Source organism: Pongo abelii, chromosome 14 (genome assembly GCF_028885655.2).
Source record: "Pongo abelii isolate AG06213 chromosome 14, NHGRI_mPonAbe1-v2.0_pri, whole genome shotgun sequence".
NCBI lineage: Eukaryota > Metazoa > Chordata > Mammalia > Primates > Hominidae > Pongo > Pongo abelii.
This window is the reverse complement of record NC_071999.2, coordinates 83,727,756-83,737,120: the sequence shown is the minus strand read 5'-3', so window position 1 is coordinate 83,737,120 and position 9,365 is coordinate 83,727,756.

The following is a 9,365-nucleotide window of genomic DNA, read 5'->3' as shown; positions in this document are numbered from 1 at the left end:
TAGAACTTTCTAATACCCTGCCTCATCTATGTTAAATATAGATTTTTTAAAAAAAGAATATAAATCTGAAAGTGTGCTTATGACTAGTAATGTTTTAGGATAAAAAATGTATTTAAAAGTCATTAAACTTTAAATGCTTTGTTCTTATAAACTCTTTATGTACTCAACATTTTCTCTTGAAAAGAAATGTGTGAAATAAGGACAGAATTCTTTTTAAAAACTGCTGACATGAACTGTGGCATGAAATACATGCCTTCAGAAAGCTCACTGCTTTAACTCATCAGAGAAAAATTAAGCTTTCACATAATTTCCTTTTAATGTTACATTAATTGCATTTCCTTAAGTTATAAAAATATGTGGGATGCTGTAAAATATATCACAATGCTCAATATGGCTCTGGAGGGATATTGCTTTAAGCCGAAGAAGCAACCCAGGGTGAAGCTACAGGACTAGCAACAGTTGGCTACAGTTGAGGGATCCAGTCCTCAAAAAGTCAATACCAGGAAGACAATCATCAGCCATAGGGAGGTATTTATAAATGAGAGTCCCAGCCTGTGCGGTGGGATTTAGGCATGAGCCTCTAGAACATTTTAGTTGGAGATGAGCCTGACAACAGCAGGGGTGATCCTACAGGGAAAAACAGACAATAAGACCCTGTGAAGTACTAACAAGTCTGAAGTCTAATTTCCATAAACAGAAATGAAGTTTCCCAGAATAAGGCTAAAACCTAGTTTCCAGTGCTGGGTCAAACACTGATATTGGATTACAACACCAGTGCCTGAGTTCCACAAGTGTAGATCAGACTCTGAAATTCTTTCTCAACAAGGCTAAGATAGGTCTTAGAAGCCTGGGTGGAGTTGAGGCTGCAAGGGACAATTAGGTAGTCCCAGCTGTGGGAAAAGGCAGATGTAATATTCAAAGCTGCACAATCTCTAACAGCAGAAAATCAAATGCACATGTAATTATATTTCTTACTGGGGAATGGAAAAGATGGTATTGCATGGGAAACTTTTAAGGATGGGTGGAATTGAGGTACGCAAAGAAAAGAGGGAAAGGGCATTCCAGGTGGAATGACTAACATAAGCAATGAGATAAAGAGTTGTTGTCAAGAAATGACAAATTTTTTTATGTGGTTGAGTGAAGGGTGATCAGAAATAGGACAGGCCCCGGTGGTGATAAGTGAGGGTTTGAGGAAGTTGCATTTGAGGAATTACAGGTAAATAAGGGGTGAAAGGAGGAATACATGGAAGAAGAATGGGCCCAAATAATGACATGCTTTGGATGCCAGCTTCAGGAACTTACGGTTTATCTAAAGGCACCAGTTGGCATTCAATATTTGGGGAGGGAATTAATTGAACTTAACTCTCTTTTTGGAGGGTAACTTTGGAGACAGTGTGATGCATTTGCATTCTAGTGGTAGCAAAACATAAGTCTCAAACTAGGAGAGAGCAGTAGCAGTACCATAAATCATCTGAAGAACTATAGCTTCAGTAAAAAAATGCATAATTAAGATAACTCAAAACAGTTAAAATTCAAGAAGAAAAACATCTGTTCCCAAATTCTATCACTTGATAAGATGTTCCAGAATTTCCCAGATGCTCCCAGACCCACCACCAAGATTCTGATTAGTAGATCCTGGACGGGAGCTGGGAATCTCCATTTTGAACAACGATTTAGGAACGATAGCTGCATACAATGCTTAGTGTCCACCAGGTCAAGTGGATAGAAAAGACATAGGCGGCAATTTATTGACCTGGAAAAGTTCACACTGTTGTGTTCTATTTGTGATCACTCTTGAAATGTGTACTATTTACATACTTTTTTCTACATATTTTAAGTTTCAATCAAAGTTTATTAAAATACATAAATTGAATAGAGTGTTTGAATAACAAAATAAGAATTTAAATTAGTACTTACTTTAGTTTTTATGTTCTAATTTAATATTTAATTCTGTTAATCAATAGAAACATACTGTGATGGCTAGTTTTCAACTTGACGATGCTAAGAGTTGCCCAGATAGCTGGCAAAACATTATTTCCAGCTGTATCTGTGAAGGTAATCACAATATGGGCAGGCATCACTAAATCTTTTGAGGGCCTGAGTAAAACAAAAAGTGGAGAAAGGGCAAATTTACTCTGTCTGAGCTGAGACATTTATCTTCTCCTGCTCTATGACATCAGCACTCCTGGTTATTGGACTTAGTACAGGTTTACACCACCATTGCCTCCCTTCTCCTCACCCCCCATTCTCAGACCTTCAGAATATGACTGAATCACATGAGTGGCTTTCCTGGTTCTACAGCTTGCAGACAGCAGTCTGTGAGACCACCCAGCTTTCATAACCACATTACCCAATTCTTATAATAAGTCACCTCTTCTACATATATTTTTATGTATTCTAATGATTCTGTTTTTCTTGAGAACTCTAACATACATACCTATGTGGAAAATTGGATCTTACAAATATTTAGAATTAACTGTTTTTTGAGTATCATTTGGATATTGTCAAACATTATATTTATTAAGTTCACAATAAAACCGTCAAGAAACTGCTTCTTTTTAAATTTTTTTTATATTACTTTAAGTTCTGGGATACATGTAGAGAAGGTGCAGATTTGTTACATAGGTACACATGTGCCATGGTGGCTGCTGCACCTATCAACCCGTCATCTAGATTTTAAGCCCCGCATGCATTAAGTATTTGTCCTAATGCTCTCCCTCCTCTTGCCCCCCAACCCCCTACAGGCCCCGGTGTGTGATGTTCCCTTCCCTGTGTCCATATGTTCTCATTGTTCAACTTCCACTTATGACTGAGAACATGTGGTGTTTGGTTTTCTGCTCCTGTGTTAGTTTGCTGAGAATGATGGTTTCCAGCTTCATCCATGTCCCTGCAAAAGACATGAACTCATTCTTTTTTATGGCTGCATAGTATTCCTTGGTGTATATGTGCCACATTTGCTTCATACAGTCTATCATTGGTGGGCATTTCGGTTGGTTCCATGTCTTTGCTATTGTGAATAGTGCTGCAATAAAGATGTGTGTGTGCATGTGTCTTTATAGTAGAATGATTAATAATCCTTGTTTTTAGGATAACTAATTAATGTATCTTCTAAGTATAAGGTGATGGCAATTCTTTAAAAGAAGAATTGATAGGACTTGGTGACAAATCATAGTACAAACTGATTATGGAAAAGAGAACAAAAAGATTTCTTGGCAGGTACATAAACATGGTGTCTATTTTAAATACTTTTAAAGTATTGATCATTGTCTCACATGTAATAAGAGATGCCTCACAAATATCTGCTGAACTGAAATGGCCATTAAGAAATTGTAGGACCAAAACTTGGGAGAAAGAGACAGACAGCTTTGACCTATATTTTTAAGGACAATAACAATAAAAATGCAAGTTAATGTCATAAGAATTGATCAGCCTTCTGAGAGAGAGAGAGTAGCTACAGAGAAGACAGTCTGCCTCACAAGATAGCACAATTCTCCTGAGTTTAAAACTCCTATGTGGGCCAGGCATGGTGGCTCATGCCTGTAATCCCAGCACTTTGGGAGGCCAAGGTGGGTGGATCACCTGAGTTCAGGAGTTCAAGACCAGCCTGGCCAACATGGTGAAACCCCATCTCTACCCAAAATACAAAATTAGCCAGGCATGGTGGCAGGTGCCTGTAATCCTAGCTACTTGGGAGGCTGAGGCAGGATAATCGCTTGAACCCAGGAGGCAGAGGTTGCAGTGAGCCGAGATTGCACCCAGCCTGGGTGACAGAGTGAGACCCCATCTCAAAAAACAAAACAAAACAAAAAACCCCATAAAACTCCTGTGTGTTCCAGAGACCATTATTAAAATGCAGAGCATCTAATGAGCTAACAGGGGTTTAAACAGTACCAGCCAACACCTCAGAGAGACTTTGCTTTTTACTGAAATAGGCCACCTAACAATGTCAAGGCAGAGAAAGAAGCTTCTGGGCAGTTAAGTGTGTGAATGATGAAAGGAAGCTGCATTTGAATTGGTGAACTCAGTAAAACAAATGACCCTCCCCAATATGTGCAGACACCACTAAATCTTTTGAGGGCCTCAGTAGAACAAAAAGTGGAGAAATGGCAAATTTACAGTCTCTGTCTGAGCTGAGACATTTATCTTCTCCTGCTCTATGACATCAACACTCTTGGTTCTTCTTCGACTTGGTACCGGTTTACACCACCATTGCCTCCCTTCTCCTCACCCCCTATTCTCAGACCTTCAGAATATGACTGAATCACATGATTGGCTTTCCTGGTTCTACAGCCTGCAGACAGCAGTCTGTGGGACCTCCCAGCTTTCATAACCACATTACCCAATTCTTACAATAAGTCATCTCTTCTACATATATTTATATGTATTCTAATGATTCTGTTTTTCTTGAGAACTCTGATTAATAGACATACCTATGTGGAAAATTGGATCTTACAAATATTTAGAATTCACTGTTTTTTGAGTATCATCTGAATATTGTCAAACATTATATTTATTAAGTTCATAATAAAACCATCAAGAAACTGCTTTTTAAAATTTTTTATATTACTTTAAGTTCTGAGATACACGTGGAGAAGGTGCAGGTTTGTTACATAGGTATACATGTGCCATGGTGGTTGCTGCACCTATCAACCCATCATCTGGATTTTAAGCCCTGCATGCATTAGGTATTTGTCCTAATGCTCTCCCTCCCTAGCCCCCCATTCCCCAACAGGCCCCGGTGTGTGATGTTCCCCTCCCTGTGTCCATGTGTTCTCATTGTTCAACTCCCGCTTATGAGTGAGAACATGCAGTTTTTGGTTTTCTATTCCTGTGTTAGTTTGCTGAGAATGATGGTTTCCAGCTTCATCCATGTCCCTGCAAAGGACATGAACTCATTACTTTTTATGGCTACATAGTATTCCATGGTGTATATGTTCCACATTTTCTTTATCCAGTCTATCATTGATAGGCATTAGGGTTGGTTCCAAATCTTTGCTATTGTAAATAGTACTGCAATAAACATATGTGTGCATGTGTCTTCATAGTAGAATGATTTATAATCCTTTGGGCATATAATCCGTAATGGGATTGCTGGGTCAAATGGTATTTCTGGTTCTAGATCCTTGAGGAATCGCCACACTCTATTCCACAATGGTTGAACTAATTTACACTCCCAGCAACAGTGTAAAAGCGTTCCTATTTCTCCACATCCTCGCCAGCATCTGTTGTTTCCTGACTTTATAATGATCGCCATTCTAACTGGCGTGAGGTAGTATCTCATTGTGGTTTTGATTTGCATTTCTCTAATGACCAGTGATGATGAGCTTTTTTTCACATTTGTTGGCCACATAAAAGTCTTGTTTGAGAAGTGTCTGTTCATGTTTCACCCACTTTTTGGTGGAGTTGTTTGTTTTTTTCTTGTAAATTTGCTTAAGTTCCTTGTAGATTCGGCATATTAGCCCTTTGTCAGATGGGTAGATTGCAAAAATTTTCTCCCATTCTGTAGGTTGCCTATTCTCTCTGATGATAGTTTATTTTGCTGTGCAGAAGCTCTTTAGTTTAATTAGATCCCATTTGTCAATTTTGGCTTTTGTTGCCATTGCTTTTGGTGTCTTAGTCATGAAGTATTTGCCCATGCCTATGTCCTGAATGGTATTGCCTAGGTTTTCTTCTAGCATTTTTATGGTTTTAGGTTTTATGTCTAAGTCTTTAATCTATCTTGAGTTAATTTTTGCATAAGGTGTAAGGAAGGGGGCCAGTTTCTGTTTTCTGCATATGGCTAGCCAGTTTTCACAGCACCATTTATTAGATAGGGAATCCTTTTCTCATTGTTTGTTTTTCTCAGTTTTGTCAAACATCAGATGGTGTAGACATGTGGTGTTATTTGTGAGGCCTCTGTTTTGTTCCATTGGTCTATATATCTGTTTTGGTACCAGTACCATGCTGTTTTGGTTACTGTAGCCTTGTAGTATAGTTTGAAGTCAGGTAGCAGGATGACTCCAGCTTCATTCTTTTTGCTTAGGATTGAATTTGCTATATGGGCTCCTTTTTGATTCCACATAAAATTGAAAGTTTTTTCTAATTCTGTGAAGAAAGTCAATGATAGCTTGATGGGAATAGCATTGAATCTATGAATTACTTTGGGCAATATGGCCATTTTGATGATATTGATTCTTCCTATCCATGAGTATGAAATGTTTTTGCATTTGTTTGTGTCCTCTCTTATTTCCTGAGCAGTGGTTTGTAGTTCTCCTTAAAGAGGTCCTTCACATCCCTTGTAAGTTGTATTCCTAGGTATTTTATTCTTTTTGTAGCAATTGTGAATGGGAGTTCATTCATGATTTGGATCTCTGCTTGTCTATTATTGGTGTATAGGAATGCTTGTGATTTTTGCACATTTATTTTGTATCCTGAGACTTTGCTGAAGTTGCTTATCAGCTTAAGGAGTTTTGGGGCTGAGACAATGGTGTTTTCTAAATATACAATTATGTCATTTGCAAACAGAGACAATTTGACTTCCTCTCTTCCTATCTGAATACCCTTTATTTCTTTCTCTTGCCTGATTGCCCTGGCCAGAACTTCCAATACAATGTTGAATAGGAGTGGTGAGAAAGGGCATCCTTGTCTTGTGCTGGTTTTCAAAGGGAATGCTTCCAGCTTTTGCGCATTCAGTGATATTGGCTATGGGTTTGTCATAAATAGCTCTTATTATTTGGAGATATGTTCCATCAATACCTAGTTTATTGAGAGTTTTTATCATGAAGGGGTGTTGAATTTTTCTGCGTCTACTGAGATAATCATGTAGTTTTTGTTATTGGTTCTGTTTATGTGATGGATTACATTTATTGATTTGTGTATGTAGAACCAGCCTTGCATCCCAGGGATGAAACTGACTTGACCATGGTGGATAAAGTTTTTGATGTGCTGCTTCAAAAAGTTCAGTTTGCCAGTATTTTATTGAGGATTTTCACATCGATGTTCTTAAGGGGTATTGGACTGAAATTTTCTTTTTTTGTTGTGTCTCTGCCAGGTTTTGGAATCAGGGTGATGCTGGCCTCATAAAATGAGTTAGGGAGGAGTCCTTCTTTTTCTATTGTTTGGAATAGTTTCAGAAGGAATGGTAGCAGCTCCTCGTTGTTCAGGTGTGAATTGTCTGGTCCTGGGCATTTTTTTGGTTGGTAGGCTGTTGATTACTGCCTCAATTTCAGACCTTGTTATTGGTCTATTCGGGTATTCGACTTCTTCCTGGTTTAGTCTTGGAAGGGTTTATGTGTCCAGGAATGTATCCATTTCTTCTAGATTTTCCAGTTGATTTGCATAGAGGTGTTTATATTATTCTTTGATGGCAATTTGTATTTCTGTGGGATCAGTGGTAATCTCCCCTTTATCAATTATCATTTTTTTGTGTCGTTTTGATTCTTCTCTCTCTTCTTCTTTATTAGTCTAGCTAGCAGTCTATCTATTTTGTTAATCTTTTCAAAAAACCAGCCCCTGGATTCATTGAACTTTTGAAGCATTTTTCGTGTCTCTATCTCCTTCAGTTCTGCTCTGATCTTAGTTATTTCTTGTCTTCTGCTAGCTTTTGAATTTGTTTGCTCTTGCTTCTCTATTTCTTTTAATTGTGATGTTAGGGTGTCAATTTCAGGTCTTTCTCATTTTGTGATGTGAACATCTAGTGCTATAAATTTCCCACTTAACATTGCTTTAACTGTGTCCCACAGATTCTGGTACATTTTCTCCTTGTTCTCATTGGTTTTCAAAGAACTTATTTCTTTCTGTCTTGTTTCGTTATTTACCCATTAGTCATTCAGGAGCAGGTTGTTCAGTTTCCATGTATTCGTGCAGTTTTGAGTGAGTTTCTTAATCCTGAGTTCTAATTTGATTGCACTGTGGTCTGGGAGACTGTTATGATTTCCATTCTTTTGCATTTGCTCGGAAGTGTTTTACTTTGAATTATGTGGTCAATTTTAGAATAAGTGCTATGTGGTGCTGAGAATAATAAATATTGTGTTGATTTGGGGTGGAGAGTTCTGTAGATATCTATCAGGTCTGCTTGGTCCAGAGCTGAGTTCAAGTCCTGAATGTCCTTGTTAATTTTCTGTCTGCTTGATCTAATATTGACAGTGGGGTGTTAAAGTCTCCCACTATTATTGTGTGGGGGTCAAAGTCTCTTTGTAGGTCTCTAAGAACTTGTTTTATGAATCTGGGTGCTCGTGTATTGATTGCATTTAAATTTAGGATAGTTAGCTCTTCTCATTGCATTGATCCCTTTACCATTACATAATCTCCTACTTTGTCTTTTTTGATCTTTGTTGGTTTAAAGTCTGTTTTATCAAAGAGTAGGATTGCAACCCCTGCATTTTTTTTTTTTTTTTTTTTTTTGCTTTTCATTTGCTTGGTAAATATTCCTCCATCCCTTTATTTTGAGCCTTTGTGTGTCTTTGCACGTGATGTGGGTCTCCTGAATACAGCACACTGATGGGTCTTGACTTTATCCAATTTGCCATTCTGTGTCTTTTAATTGAGGCATTTAGCCTGTTTACATTTAAGGTTGCTATTGTTATGTGTGAATTTGATCCTGTCATCATGATGATAGCTGGTTATTATGCACATTTGTTGATGCAGTGAGAAACTGCTACTTTAACGTTAAAAACAAGAAAATATGATGTCTTCTTTCACCACAATGCAAAATAAAACTAAAAACTAATTACATGTATAATTTTATATATTTTCATGATTAAAACTGAAAAGAAGTTAATAAGTATTTAACGCAAGAAGTCACAAAAGAAAAAAAGGGATAGTAAGGCAAAGTAGGGGAAGATAATTATCAACAAGTTTGGAAACAGGAAGAAAAGAAGATTTATGTGAATAAAATAGTGCTTTTTCTCTTTGTAGTTATCTATTACTCCAGTATACAAAAATGGCTTGACAGAGTTTAATCAAATTCAAAAGTATGTATTACATGGCACTTACAAAACTAAATGTATAGGTGTCATATTAAGCATGTCATGAGTTAGGCATTCATTCCCCAGAACACTTGCAATAGAGGAACGTACAAGAGGCCCACACAATTGCAAACTGGGGAAGATATGTCACAAAAATTAATTTGCATTGGGAAGAGACAGCAGATAGTGGATCACATACAAGTCATGAAATAGAAATCATATTAACTCACGACATTTTACTTGACAATGAGCTGCTCTCAAATAGGTGATGTAAGTTATATGCTTTAGGTGACGAGTAGTTAGAATTTATGCTTGTTAATGGTTTTCCTAAGCAGTTGAGTAATTCTCATACAACATAACCCCAATTTTGAGGAAAAACAATCAAATCTGCACATGCACAGAGCAATATATATATGTTTA